Here is a 16911-nt window from a genome sequence, read left to right as displayed (position 1 = left end):
CACTATCTACCCACTCTCCCCCACTTCTCACTATCAACCCCTCTCCCTCCCTTCTCACTATCTACCCCTCTCCCTCTCTTCTCACTATCTCCCCCTCTCCCCCACTTCTCACTGTCTACCCCTCTCCCCCTTTGAAGTTCACTTACCTTGTAGAGGTCCTGCGGTGAAAGCATATGGCCTCTTTCTCCCTGCTCTGCCGCGGTGCGCGCTGCTTTGCTGCTGAGCACCTGTATATAACGTCATATTCCGACGCTCAGCATGAAATGTCGGCACAGCAACTGAGCTAGAAGCCTCGCGGAGGAGACTGAGGGGCGCCAAGTGGTTGCTGAAAACTTCACGAGCTTGGCGCCCCTCTCTCTCCTCCGCATCAGAAAAAAAAGGACGCCATTTCAATTGATTGAGGCTGTCCGGGACCCGGGACTTAAAGTCTCATTGCGGGACTGTCCCGGGCAATCTGGGACATGTGGTCACCCATGTGCTACTTAAGTTTGAACAAAAATATCAGCCATGATTGAGATTATCGATAACATTTGAAGGATTATTACCTACTCTATGTTATGTTATACCATGCTGCAAGTAGAATAACAGTAACATTTATCACAAGCAATATAATTCATATCTAATTACCTAGTATGACAAAGTAGGGTAATATTTTCATACATTTTATGTCTTTTTAAGTGGTAAATTAAATTTTCTGTCTTGTGTACAATGATAAATAAACCATAATAACGCTAAGAATTATCTATAGCAGTTTTCAATGTTAGGCATAATGGAATGTTATAGGATGGTTTTTCAAACATATTACAGTGTATTTGTTAAGGCATTGGCTTTACATGTCTCTTTGTTTATCAGGATGGAGCACACAGCTGCTGATTTGTATGCAGTTTCAGCTAGATCAGACTGGTTTCAGCCAGTTCAGGCCAGTTTGTAAGCTTAAGCACCCGCAGCAGCCGCCCAGAATATCTGGAGCAGACTCTAAAGACTCAAGAGTGGAACAGGATATGTCTTCAACTGGCAGCAATACTGCCACAGACTGCAGTACTTAAATTCAAAATAATCTGCAAATCTTGTGCGGACAACTAATACTAGTTATTTAACAATGTTATTATTAGATATTATTGCTAGTCTTTTTTTCATGTATATATATATTTATTTATTTATTTGTGGTTTTTACTTTGTCTTGAGATTGCTTACACTAATTTTATGATCTCATGAATTACATAAAAAAAATCTTTACATAGTAAATTTTATATATATATATATATATATATATATATATTAATGTTCTGTTTAAGACCCTTACGTGGCATTTGAAACACAAACTTAAATATTGCTGAGACATAACAGATTTCTAGGAATCTCATATACTAAGGACAAACATAGGTCTGTTTTTCCAGTCATTAAGAGGAAGTAAAGATGGAGAATACCCCTATTCCCCAACATGGCTCTCCATACTGCCCCACCACCACAATTTTCCCCAGTTGTAGAAACATAGAAAGTGACGGCAGAAAGGACCATTAGGCCCATCCAGTCTGCCCAACCTCTGAGTACTTTCCTTAGTACTTGCCCTTATCCTATATCTAGCTTGGGCTTATACATATCACATGCTTGCTTAAATGTCTTTACTGTATTAACATCTACCACTTCTGCTGGAAGGCTATTCCATGTGTCCACTACCCTTTCCGTAAACTAATATTTTCTGATGTTACCATTAAACCAGGGGTGTCCAAGTTTTTTCTGCAGTGGGCCACTTCATCAGAATTGTATACGTGCGAGGGCCGCACTCATTTTTTACTTCGAGAAAATATGGCCTTTAATAAAATATGCAGCTTATAATAAAGTAAATGACACTAAACCTTTACTTTTCCTCTCACTGATTTCTGGGCCTAGAAAGTTTTGTGACTACAAATTCAGGATTCTGGATAAGTAAAAATGAAATAGTTTATCTTAGGGATACACCGAAATGAAAATTCTGGACCAAAACCGAAAATTCAGGGTTTACTTAGCTGAAACCGAAAACGACCCCCCCACCTTTAAAAATAACAAAAAATCCCACACTTTTAATAAAAGTAAGTTACACACCAAAATTGTACAAAAAAATTAATAACAATGTTAATATATATATATATATATATATATATATATATATATAATGATTTTTAACAGCAATCTCAGGCATACCCAGATTCCAGCATGGACTAGTTGGCTGGGCATGATAGGAGTGTGATTGCTGTCAACAATCATATATAAATTAATATTGTTATTGTATTTTTTGGTCCAATTTTGGTGTGTTAACCACACTTTTATTAAAAGTAAGTAACACACCACAATTGGACAAAAAAATTCAACAATATGACTTGGCATAGTAGGAGTGTGATTGCTAACAGCAATCACACTCATTTTATACCCAGGCAACCAGTAAATGCTGGAACCTAGGCATGATGGGACTGTGATTACTGTTAGCAGTTACACTCCTATCATGCCAAGTCAGCCAGTACATGCTGGTACAGGGTGGCTGTAAGTGATGTGCAGACCCCATACTGCTGGCAGCATCAATACACAAGGGGGGGCAGCTAGCCAGGTTTCAGCATGTACTGGCTGACTTGGCATGATAGCAGTGTGATTGCTAACAGCAATCACAGTCCCATCATGCCTAGGTTCCAGCACTTACACATCCATGCTATCACACACATTCATTCATATACTCATTCATTCACAGATTCATTCCCTCAATCACGTATTGTCATTCAAACACCCTCCCCACCCACTTACCTGCACTGCAGCTCCTCGATGCCGCTCACAGACTTCAGACCCTCTGCACAGAGGAAGCAGGACTGGAGCAGAGTCATGTGATGTCACGTGAACTCTGCTGGGTTCCGCTTCCTCTGTGCAGTACAAAAGACCCTCCCACAAGTAAGTAGCAGGGCTCTTGTGATCCCGGTTGCCCTGGCTGCCGATCTCACGTGGGCCGCACCTGGAGGTGCCGCGGGCCGCATGTCCTCTTGTTGTGGTAGTATTTCTCTTTTTAAATAAACTGTCTTCCTTCATCTTGTTGATTCCCTTAAACTATTTAAATGTTTCTATCATATCCCCCTGCCACGTCTTTCTTCCAGGCTATATATGTTAAGATCCTTTAACCTGTCCTGGTAAGTTTTATCCTGTAATCCATGAACAATTTTAGTAGCCCTTCTCTGAACTTTCTCCAACATGTCTATATCCTTCTGGAGATATAATCTCCAGTACTGTACACAATACTCCAAGTGAGGTCTCATCAGTGATCTGTTCAACGGCATGAGCACTTCCCTCTTTCTACTGCTAATGCCTCTCGCTATACAACCAAGCATTCTGCTAACATTACCTGCTGCTCTACTGCATTGTCTACCTACCTTTAAATCCTCAGAAATAATTACCCCTAAACCCATTTCCTAGCATGTCGAGGTTAGGACAGTATCAAATATTCTAAACTCTGTCCTTGGGTTTTTATGCCCTAGATGCATTACTTTGCATTTATCCACATTAAATGCCAGTTGCCACAGCTCAGTTTGACAAGAGAAAATAGGAAAAGAGAAAACCAGAAAAAATTATAAATAAGTAACAACTGCATGGAAGACCCTTTATTATGTACTAATTGGCAGGTTGTTGCTAGTAACTCTTGCACCATATAATACAGTATAATTGAATAATGTGTTTTCTGCTTTTTTTTACCAATGGTTTTCATATTCTCAGCTCATGACCTAACCATGAGAAGCCCACGATTCTTGCTAGGAACTTTAGATGACAAGCTCACACAGACAAGGTTCTTAACTTCTGTTGTATTTGTATGTGTAAATGTATCTTTATGTATTTGTTCAGCGCTGTGGAATATTTTAGTACTTAAAAAAACAAATAATAATAATAAGGGTTAGGCATTATATCTAATCATATACTGTGGACAGCTTGCAATTAAAGCTACTGTTCATCTGCCATATTTTATACTTTATAACTAAATGCAATGTTATAAACCTAATTCCTTTCACTAATGCTTTCCCAAATATTTCCAAGATTTTATAGTTTTTCCTCATGATTTTTCATGGAATGGTAAACTTTCATGTGACACAAATACAGCCTTTGAGAGTAGTTGCATAAGTGGAAAGCCACCTAAAAAAACAAAAAAATAGATGTTTCTGTGCTTCCCTTGGGTGAGAAAATAGAGTTTCCTCACACAGTGTGCAGGCTCCAGAGCGGTAAGCTGCTCGCTCACTTTAGGCGGCCGTCGGGCCACATAGACATCTGCGTGGCCCCAGTGATGCTCAGCTGGCCCCCGGATCATTGAAAACTGAGAGGTAAGTGAGTGTTTAGAGGCAGAGATGGTACAGGCAAGATGTTTATGGGACAGAGGTGGACCAAGCAAGCTGTTAATGGGGGCAAAGGTGGCACAAGCAGGCTGTTAAAGGAGCAGAGGTGGCACAAGCAGGCTGTTTTAAGGGGCAGAGGTGGCACAGGCAGGCTCTTTTAGGGGCTGAGGTGGCACAGTCAGGCTGTTTTAGGGGGGCAGAGGTGGCACAAGCAGGCTGTTAAAGGGGAAGAATTGGCACAAGCAGGTTGTTAAAGAGGCAGAGTTGGCACAGACAGGCTGCTAAAGGGCCAGAAGTGGAGTAGGCAGGCTGCTAAAGGGCCAGAGGTGGTGCAGGCAAGCCGTTTTAGGGGGTAGAAGCGGAGGTTATGGGGCACTGCTGTCAATGTCTGGCTCAGTGTATAGTGATAGTTATGCTGTATCACCATCAATGTCTGCTTCAGTATATACTGTAGTAAAGGTGTACCATATCTGTTTAGTAAATGTTTTTTATTTATAAGTTAATCTTTTTTTCAGCTATCCTTTTGGCTCATGATTTGGCATTTATCATTAGCCAGATAATTTGGGCAGATTTATCTTCATTAAAGATTTTGTTAGGGGTTTTAAAAAGGCTTGAATACTTTGTTGAGGGTATGGTCTGCCTTGGAGGGGACTTTAATTTAGTTTTTGACCATAAATTGAACATCTCTTTGGAAGAATCTAGGGGATCGGCCCTGCAAAGTATAAAACTTAAAGCAATCATTGCACTCGAAGCAATTGGTGGATTGTTGGTGACTCTGAAACCTGTTGACAAAGCATATCTCCGTCTTCTCTCATGCAAACAATCACTAAACACACCTCAACTACTTTTTGCTTAATTATACATTTTTGCTAATTGTGACGGAAACCTCCATTACTTGGACCGATCATGCTCCAGTGAATGTGTTTACTGAGCTGCCAGATAGGGAACCTAAACAATGAAGGTGGAGAGTGAATGAGTCCTTACTTAAGGATGCCGCAATTCTCACAGAGACTCAAAGAAACATTTGGCCCATTAAGTCTGCCCATTTTTCCTGATGTAAAGACTCAAACCTTCATGTCTTGTCTTCATTATAATTCATTATAACTTTATGCATATCTTCCGTTCTTATTTCAGGTAAAATAATGCAGTAGGGACCTACCTTAAGACATGCAATCAATTTCAGGTCCGTGACCTGCATAATGAGTCCACAAGCAAATAGGCTAACAAAGAACCAATGGCTACTCTGCTGCTAGACACACAATAGGATGTCGTTTTGGTGACATTTATCCTGCCAAATGAAGAAATCTCTAACCAGGAGAAAGAACACTTACTCACTTACCTGCAGATAAGTACTCTGCCTTACTATTTAAGACCAGGGGTACTTCAAGGAACTTATCTGCTCACATAGCAGTGACTTGGAAGTGATGAATGACCCAGCAGCCTGCGAGACAGACTTATTTTCATGTTGCTCCTCTCTGCCATCATGAATCATAACAGACAAACACATATATGACAACACTGTCATCCCCATATGCCCTGTATGGACAAGGCCTGACGTGCAGGGCTGCCACATCAAAAGCCTAGCTGTCCTCATGCTGACATAGCACTGAACCCCTGAAGTCCCACATCTATAGGACTGGTTTGGCAGAGGTCACTTGCAACTGTGTCGGGATCAGGTGGAGAAACCCGGTATGCAGTAACCAACAGGCAGGGATAGATAAGCAAACGCAGCAAAATCTAGAAATAGCAGCGTAGTCAAAAACGGTAGCCAAGGGTCAGGAACGGAGAGAGAGCAGCATAGTCAGTAAATAGTAGCCAAGGGTCAGTAACAGGAATCATACACTAGGAAAACGCACACTATAGCTCTGAATCGCACAATAACCGAGCACTGAGTGAAACTCAGTGCTGGTTTTTAAATCCACCGCCAGGGGTCGCCCCGCCCCCTGTACGTGGCGTTGTTAATGCGCATTCCCCGCCTTCCCCACTCAGAGATGAATATTGAGAGGTGGGGGGGCGCGCTCTTAGATACAGCCGCGAGGGCGGCAGACAATAGAGATAGAAATAATGGGTAAGGAGGAAAAAGGGAGGAGAAATAAAAAGAAGGGATCAGAGAGAAAGATAAAGAGAATGGAGGAGATACAAAAGGAAGAGATAAGGAGAAATAGGATGAGAGATAAATAGCATAAGAGCTAAAGAGGAGGGAAGATATACAGTGGAGGGATATGGAAAATGATGAGGTAAAGAGAAAGAGGAGGATAGATATAGAAGGAAGGGAGAAAGTGGAGAGTTAAACAGAAAGGGTGGGAAGATAAAGAGAACATGGAGAGATAACAAGAAAGGAGAGCAATAAACAGAACGTGTAGATAGAAAGAAGAGGTAAAAAGGAAGAGTGATAATGAGAAGAAGTGATCAGAGAGAAAGATGTAAGATAAAGAGAAATGGAGCTGATATGATGGAAAGGAAGACATAAAGAGAAAAGGGAGCAATAACGAGAAAGGGAAGGATCAAGGGGGTAAAGAGAAAGAAGATGAAAGCAGAGGTAAACAGAAAGGGAATAAAAGAGAGAGAAAGACATGAAAAGAAAAAGAGAAAAAAGTGGGGGATAAAGAGAACAAAGAGATACAGAAAAAGTAAAGATCAAAGACAAATTGAAGAGATAAATGGGGTAATAAGAAAGAGTAGAGATGGGGAGAACGGAAGGAGATAATAAGAAAGATGAGAGATAAAGAGAAATGGGAAAGATAAGGGCAACCCCCTACCCCGATCACCTTGTGATTGCTCCAAAGAGCAACCACAAGCACTATCCACTCACAAGATGGCAGCGCCAACTGTCACATCAATGTTCACAGAGGGTCTATCCAGGTTGAATGTAGGCACTGCTTTCAACCATGCAAGTGAATGGAGCCCAGCTCACTAATCACAAGGTGACTAGTATAATAAAAATAATATAAAAACATTGGTAAAAGTCCAAATATATATATATATATATATATATATATATATTAAAAAGTTTTGTTATGAGCAAGTCCTACAATAAGCGATATATCTTCACAAAAATTGTCGCATGGAAAGAGTTAAAATATATGCATTTTAAATGACCCTGGGGTGTCTAGTTTTCAAAAAAATTGGCCGGCTTCAAAGATGTCCCAAATACCACATGAGGCAGAATGACCAGATTTGGAAAAAAATGGTTTTGAAATAGCAAAATGCTACTTCTAATTATTGCCCAAAACATGCAGAAAAAAGGCAAAAAAAACCCCATAAAAACCTTTTAGCAGGTTTTTTCATTAGTTTTTGCAGATGAGTAAAAGATTTTTCAAATTAAAGTTAGAATTTTCTTTTTATAGTAAATTAGATGATATGATAATAATGGTATCTAAAGAAAGCACTGTTTGTTCTGAAAAAAACAATATACAATGTGGCGGGTGCACTAAATGAGAAAGAAGAAAATTAAAGCTAAACAGGCTTTGTCCCAAAGTGTACTACGAGTAACAAACAATCTTGTCATTAAGGGGTTCAACATTAATATGGTTAAAATTAACATACTGCCCCGCTTATTGCACGTGATACTAATGGTAACAGTCAATATTACAAGTGATTTCTTTGGAGATCAAAAAACGGCTTTAACAAAATGTATTTGGGAAGGAAGGCACCCCGCCTAAGTCATGATCTCTCACCAGACCAAAATATAGAGGGGGCTTGGCCCTTCCAGACATGTTAAAAAAAAAAAAAAAAGGACACTGTGATGCGGGTAATAGTAATTGTGTATAAACTATTAGTCGTGAAATATTGAAAATGTAATAAATCAAATATATACTCCCCTTCCTAATATATACCCACAGCTGCAACCTTAAACAACACTCTCCCGATGCTGACGTCCAAAAACTATATCCACCTAGGGGCGTGTGTGTAGAATAAACGCAGAAGCAGGAAAAAAAGAAAGAACAAAATAACAGTGCAGTAATAAACACAACGGTGATGTGTTTTTTTAACTAGTTACACAATATTTCTGTGATCACTAAGAATTAAGATAAGCCTGAAAATCACAGAAATATTGTGATTGTAACTACTGAAAAAAACACATCACCGCTGTGTTTATTACTGCACTATTATTTTGTTCTTTCTTTTTTTCCTGCTTCTGTGTTCCAGACAAGGAAAGGTATTATTGTGCATTACTTCTGACCTAATTAGTTCAATGGGCAGCGCTAGTCACCAGCCTGAGATTGGGCTTATCCCAAAACAAGGGCAGAAAGCAGGCTAGGCTGAAACCAGACGGCAATTCAAAATCTAGGGGTCAGACAATAAACAAGATCCAAATATAAAATCGGAGTTTGGTGCCAGTAGTCAGGTCAAGAGTGTGTGATAGGATCACCTTTACAGGAGTTGGCAGAGCAGCAGCAGTAGACCACTGGGTCTGTGCAGGCACTTGTAGATAGGCACATGCAGCCCCTTGGTACTTCTGCAGAGTCAAAGGAGCAACACATCTAACAGTGAAAATACTGGAGGATGTGTCACTTCTTGACTCCTCCTCCTTACTTTATTCTGGTCAAAACATACATTTGCTGCTATTATCTGCTACATACATCTGCTGCTATCAGTGCCTGTCCAACGCTGGATGCAGGTGAGATGGGGATATTTTACCACTAATACAGCCACATCCAGCGGGTTACATATCTGACTACTGGCAAGGCAAGAAGACTTCAGTATAGAAGGGGCATCTGCTTATTCGTACACACCAGCCACCTGCCACCGCCTCTGCCCAACTCCCCAAAAAACTGGGATTATTCCATCTCAAGGACATTTCCAAATTGATTGTAGTACTCTGGCAGCCACAGACAAGATAACTACTAAAGGACCACTTGGACATGCAGCATGTGGACAACCCCTTGCTTTGGCCTGTCAAACTAAATTATTAATAGTTAAAGGGCACAAATTTATTTTGTGTTGTCCAATTTAAGAGGCTTTTCTGGTAGCATTAACATATACCCAATGCATAACTCAGGAAAAGTATTTCAAGAACTGACACAGTCACCCAGTAGGTGACACCTTACTAATTTCACGCCTAACAACAGCGCTTAATCATAGGCATACTGACTGGATCACCAGAAATAATCGTCAGTATGCCTATGATTATGGGCCATTGTTGGGTGCGAAACACATAAGGTGTTCGCCTAATGGGTGTAGAGTCCTCGCTGAGGTTGGCCAAATGAGGTAAATCAAATTGCCATAGTGAAATGTGCTACCTTGTTCAACATTTATTTTCAACAGTTTTGCTTACCCAAATCCTTTTCCTTTTTTTTTACTCAAATATAGTGTACAGTGGCATTTCCATGCAGCATTACATGCGGGCCATGACCTATTGAAGTGGAGAGAAGATTAAAATATGCTGTTTTGTAAATCTGAGTTATAGTTTGGAAATAATTCAATATTTATGTTGTTTAAGAGGAACACGGTAGGAATTTTGCTGGTGGAGGTCTGTGCAACACTGGGGCTTTTATAACGGAACACCGGCGTGACATGACCTTCTGGTGCTCCACCATAGAAGGCCCGGAGGAAGTGCCAGCACCAGCGGAGGTTGAGCACATTGTGCAGACGGTCACCGACTAGCAGAGAGGAGGAATGCGTGCAGACAACCTCTGTCCACTGGCTGCCCCTGCTAGTTACCAGGGAGTCTGCATTGGTGCATTGGTAAGTTGGGTGGCGCAGAGTGGCATATCTGGGGATCAGAGCGGCATATCTGGGGATCAGAGCGGCATATCTGGGGAGCAGAGTGGCATATCAGCGGAGCAGAGTGGCATATCTGGGGAGCAGAGTGGCATATCTGGGGAGCAGAGTTTATATATAACATATGCCGACTAACTGCATAATATATACCAAAAAATTTTAAAGTACATGTATTCCTGTTCATTAGGTAAAATACTGTTTTACCATTCCACTGTGTATGCTTTCTTTAAAAATAATTTGTTCTTTAAAATAGCACCAAACTTTAAGGATTCTGCCTATAATCGGTGCGGCCTATAATAGGCCCAATACGGCATTACTTTCCTGAGAGGGTAGTGGATGCATGGGATAGCCTTCCAGCAGAGCTGGCAGAGGTTAGTACAATGAAGGAGTTGAAGCAGGAGATAAGCATAAGGCTAAGCTAGATATAAGATCAGGGACTAAGGAAAGTGTTGAGAAATTGGGCAGACTGGATGGGTCAAACGGTTCTTATGTGCCGACTAAGGTGACCACATGTCCCAGATTGCCAGGGACAGTCCCACAATGGGACTTTAAGCCTTAATCCGGGACAGTGCATTGTTCCGGAGTTGAAAAGCCATCTTATTCAGTTGATCTATACATGCACGTGCTGTTTTAAGTGTCGTTTATTTGATCTTTACCTATTTTTTGGTGCAGGAGTGGAGGGAGTGATTGCATGCTAGGAAGTGTGGAGCGGGTCCCAATTAAATGCTTGCATAGGGTCCAAATGTTTTCTCCACAGTATCAGTAGACCAGTTAAGAAGATCAGTGATCTTCTTTTTAATTGTCCTATAAGACAGCTTCAGGGAGCCTAATCACTTAAGAGGGTGTTTCCTTGTTATTCTTCTGAGGGGCAGGGTCCACCTCCCCTGGTCTGGCTCCCTACGCCAGAATATACCACTGATTTGACAGATGGCGGGGGGTGTTAAAAAATGCTGATTTACATGTAAAAATTATATATATATATATATATATATATATATATATATACTCCGTATCTGTAATACCATGACATGCATCTATGACCCTGTTTAGTGTGTGGAAAAAAAGCAATTAAATATGTGCTCATATGTGCCCTTTCTCTTGTGTACAAGTCGCCCTTTCATAAGATTAAATACAAGCACCAGTTTCTCAATTTATAATCCCCTATAAGTATTTTTTTTATTTTTTGGATCATGTTTTTATATCATTTTAAACCATATAAAAAATATAATGCACACTGCTGTAGACTGTTTTTGTGAAGAGAATTTACACAAATCTTTTATGACATTTTAACTGTATTTTATATTTCAAGGCGTGCTATCCCTATTGTTGGCCTCCAGTGTCTATTTTATTCTTTCCTCCTGCTATGTTTTATATCCGACCTCCCTCTCCCCCTTTCTTGTCTCAGTTCAGTATCCATGGTTACCAATTTGCTGATCCCTTAGGGGCAAGAATGACACGACAATATACAAAACCGACAATATTAATCATAATAATAATGGTACAGGAGAGCACAATGCAATGTTTAGTTTATACTTTACTGAAAAATAGTTGTTAAAATGTGCACACCCAGTTTATTGCAACCTTTCACTATCCACATATCTGTAACTCAGCCTAACCACCAGGCTGTAATTTGAGAACTGAACAGGAAAATGGGGGATGGTAGACTATAAATACAAGCAGAATAGTGGTAAAACACATTTTTGGAAAGCTATATCAACTCTCCATTATAATTAGCATGATCTCTTGAGATTTCCCTGCCACAGCAAAAAAGACTGGACGTACCGGTACATCCAAAGGGACATCTTAGCACATGTTTTACAGATGAAAAATGGTTAAAGGGACGGTATACTGTCCTTGATGTCTTCACTAAGAAAGGGAGCACATTCTATACATATTCACAGGGGTATAGACAGACCAACCCTAACCCAACCCTCCCAGGAAAAACATATGGACTACATTGATTTTTTATGTTTTAGAGCACAAAAATGCTCCCTTAAACATTACACAATATTTGAAAAAAAAATCAAAAAAAGTTTAATTGGTACGTGTTTGAGCGTGTCCTTGCAGTTTTTACATTTAAAAAAATAAATAATTTTTAAAATTTCATTGTTATTCACTTTTTTTTACAACAGTATCTATTACACTACCCAAAGTTCAGTGCAGTGCTGTTGTGAGTAATCTGTCATCTTAGACCAGTTATGCTGGCCTCTGCTATCACTAGAGAGCCTAGACTATCAGTAGAACACACATCTTGGTGGTAGTTTGCAAGTAATGGTATGTACTAGACTTGGACACCGGCCAACTCTTCGTGTTTGTCTTTGTGGGGAAAAAAATCTTCGTATTTAGCTAATATTTGCCCGTTCCTGTGTTTGGTTCAGGCAAATATTCGTGTACATTCTTCGTGTTCGTTTTTTTTTTTCATTTTTTAGAAGGTATTAATACGGGGTTAACGCGGTACACGGCAGTTTTGGCGCCAAGATTTTAAAGGTCCGTACAGGTAACTCTATTGGTCGCCAGCAGGGGCCTCCTCTGCCATCAGCCGATGAAGTGCAGCTGCTCTTTATTGGTTGATATCAGACGTGCCCCCTGCTGGCGACCAATGCAGTCGCTTGTATGGACTTTTAAAATCCTGGTGCCAAAACTCCGCCTGGCGAGATCCTGGTGCAAATACTGGCCATGGAGGTCTTTGTCCTGTAAGTCTAACCACCACACCACACATAGAGTTTCTCAGCACTCTGTACCAGGGGGAAGAAGTAGCCCCAAGGGAACTCCTGTACCCCCTTCCCAAAAACAGAACCCCTTCCAAGGCCAGGGCCTGTAGTCTGTAGGGAGGATGCCATGAAAATAGCTTTAACATTCTAGCAGTTTAGATGCTAGTGGGAGAAGGGAAACAGAACAGTAGTTTAATGGGAATGTGGGGTCAGTGAGTGAGGTTAGATTGATTGGTATATACTATTCCTTAAACCCTTTCTTTGCTACCAGCCAACCTTTTCAGTTTAGTCACCTTTAGTGAGGTTTCTGATATCATCTTGTCTTCCCACCTCACAACTTGACCCTATTCCCTCACATCTCCTACCGTCTCTTTCCAGTGTCCTGATACCTATTCTAACAAATCTCTTTAACCTCTCTCTATCCATTGCCATATTCCTATCCTCCTTTAAACATTCACTTGTCATGTCATCCTTTGACCCCACATCCCATCAAACTACTGTCCTGTTTCTTTTCGCCATCTGAGGTTTAAACCAATAATTGCCTAATTTTATTTCCTTCAACTCTGTGTTTGGCCTTCTACAATCTTGTTTCCGTCCATAATACTCTGCTAAGACAGCCCTCACTAAAAGACTGAAAAACAAAAGGTCACTTATCCCTGCTTGGACCTCCTTGCAGCCGTTGTCTTGACCATCTACTACTTCTGCAAACCCTTCATAATTATGGAATCTGTGAGGTAGCACAGATTAACACAGATTCTCCTGGCTAAAGTCATACTTCTTTGACCGTACATTTAGTGTCTAATGCTTTGGAACTTTCTCCTCTCCCCTACCTCTCCTTGTTGTTCCTCAAGGCTCAAGTTCTAGGGTCTCCATCTATACCTCCTCCCTTGGTTTCCAATAGCATCTATACAATGATGGCACTCAAATTTACATTTCATGTCCTGACCTTTTAGCCTTTTTCTAGCTTGCTTTCTGAAATTGCATTACCTGAGGCTCAACATCTCAAACAATGAGCTTCTATTTTTCTTCTGCACCAGTATGTTTTCACGTGTTTTGGGGTTATTATAATTTTAAATGGTTTCTCTTAAATGTTTTCACTGTTCCCTTTTGTAACTGTATAAGAAAGGCTACCACTCATTGGTAGACAATTACTGCACAAGCCCAGAATTACTTAAATATCTATATTTATGTGACACCTATGGCACTAATATTGCCAATGACCACCGTGCTTCATCAACTATAACAATAAATGGGGTGAGTCGATCTATGTAATCAGCAGTACTTTGTATTCCAAAACAAGACACGGTACAGAAAAGTACCTTTGTAATGTTAAACATGAGCAAACAATGTGAGTCTCTCCCAACTAACGACTAATTCTAGGCCAAGATATTAAAGAGTTGCCTGTTCTCAACACAGCTAATATCGCATTTTGTTGGACAAAAGTTGCCCGGTCATGCATTTTATTTTAATACTTCAGAGGCTATAACTATACTGACGACCAGTTGTTAACAGATCCAGTATGGCAATTCAATGGAAGCTCAGTTAGAGATTTTTACAGTAAGAACAAAAAGGAGGTGGAATTTACTGCCCGCAGAGGTAGTTTTATCCGTACAGGCGTTTAAACAGCAACTAGATGAATACTTGCAAAAACATAATATTCAGCAATATAATTTTAAATTGTGGGGAAATAGCTCAATGATCCAAGGAGAGATCTGACTGCCATTGTGGGGTCAAGAAGGATTTGGAAAATTGGAAAGAGCTTTTTTTTGGGGGGGATCAACAGCAATTAACAGATGTGGGAAAGGCGGAACTTGATGGGCACATGTCTTTTCAGCCTAGTGATGTCCAGATCATGAACAAATCGTTCATTTGATCCGAATCTTTTTAGTGATCAGGATGAATCGGTTCATTTGTAGCAGTTCAGTCTGTGAATCATGCAATTGAAACCTGATCCTAGAGCGAGTCATCTGTAGAGCACTCAGACACAGACTCTGGGATCAGGTTACAGCTCATTAATTCACAGAGGAACGATGACTCAGAGAGTCGTTCAATGATTCATATGACCATCCAGATCACTGTCAGATCTGGATCACTGTAAGATTCGGATCCCTGTAAGATCCGAATCTTTGAACGACTCTCTGCCTTCATTGACATCACTCGAGTAGGCAGGCAGGAGGGTTCATTGACTGATGAAAGGGGCGGGGCCAATCGTTAGTGTGTCTGCACGGAGGGACTGGGAAACAGTAACTCCTGTGAGTCACACTGAGTGATCCGAAGATTCGGATCATGAATCGGATCATTTCAACTCGTTCACTGAAATGATCCGATTCATGATCTGAATCTTCCCATCACTACAGCCTATGTAACTATGTAGTTGCCTAGCAACAAAGTCCTGCCATTCCCCTATGTACAGTATTACATCAAAGCAGTCTGACCATGTATAGCCGTGCCCACCTGTTATTTAATGCTCATGCATATGAAACAGCAAAGCTTTACAAATCCACATTTATACAGTGATGCCCAGTGACTGTGATTGAGTGAGGTGCTCTGTGTCATAGGTGTGATGAGAATGATCAGAAGAACTCAAAGGTTAACACCCCTTTTGTGATTCAAAGATGGGCAGGTTGAACTATGAATACAGACAGGATTCAGGAATGTTTTCAGCAAGAAAATACAGTAAAATAGTATGTTATTTAAAAAAAGGAATACACTTTTTTACAATGCAATCCATATCAGTACATAATATAAATTTATACAAATATTGGAAGACAATGTCTGTGTGAAACAGCACCTTTAACCCTTTATGAAACTTTATACATTTTGTCTATAAAATATATCTACATTTGAGTCATTTGGGTGTGTCATTTATATAAAAACTTTGGTTTTAGTCAGATTTAGTTGTAATTGTTTAATACTGCTCCTCCCAGATTACAAATGTGGATATATGTGGTAGTGTGAGTGTTTGGGCGTGTGAGCGCCCTTCCCCAGGTCAGGCTCTAGATCCACCCATGTTTGCAATGCTGTTACGTAATGTCTTGTGACCGCAAGGTTGGTGTCTCAGGTGCCAAAGATACCTTGTATTAGCATCTGTAGTTCAACTGTGTCTGTAAGTTTATGATGCTGGCTGCTGCATAACTGTGCTGCATATCTGTGCTGCAAGGTGTCCCTGGAATTTTTTTTTTGCCAAAGTTATATTATAATGCAAACTACACTTGTGAATTTGGATTTGTACGAATTGCAAATATACCGAATTTTGGTAAAGTAGTTGATTCGTACAAAGCCCAATATTTGTGGTCCCACATTCACTCACATTTTCACTCACTGTCTTACACTCTCATTTTCATTGACGCTCTCTAAATGTTTCCCTACCTTTTCTGATGACAACTTGTGCCGACTACTTCTGCATCTTCTCAATCTTCTCCTTTCTATTCGATCTTCAATCTGCTTTCTTCTATCTTTGTACGCATCTCTTTGCACTCTCATGATTTGGGAGTCTCTTGTGATGTGTAATGCTACTATACCACCATACCTCCCAACATTTAAAAATGTGACAGAGGACCACTTTTTTGTAACAAACACATTGAATTGAATTCCCATGAGGCTCAGCCAGACATACTTCTTCTTTGATGCTGGCTGAACGTCATGGGAAGTGCAGCAACAGTAAAGCTGCAGATGCTAGCTGTGAACTAAATTTCCCATTCCCATGATTCTCAGCCAGCCAGGTGTCCACCATAATTCTTGCTGAGCATCATTGAAAGAGTAGTCCACAGCAGCAGAGATTTTTTTTAAATTAAAAAAGGCTAATGTTAGCCTCCCTCCCAGGACCCTTTCACACTGCCTTTACACACACCTGCCCATAAACACACACATACAAATACACTGCCTTTACACACATATAAACATACACTGCCCTTACACACACACGTACACTGTCCTTACACACACATATACACGTACACTGCCCTCACACACACACATATACACGTACAATACCCTTACACACACACATATACACGTACACTGCCCTTACACACACACATATACACACATATACATGTACACTACCCTTACACACACACACATATACACGTACACTGCCCTTACACACACATACACGTACACTGCCCTTACACACACATACA

Source organism: Spea bombifrons, chromosome 6, assembly GCF_027358695.1.
Source record: "Spea bombifrons isolate aSpeBom1 chromosome 6, aSpeBom1.2.pri, whole genome shotgun sequence".
NCBI lineage: Eukaryota > Metazoa > Chordata > Amphibia > Anura > Pelobatidae > Spea > Spea bombifrons.
This window is presented reverse-complemented; position numbering follows the sequence as displayed.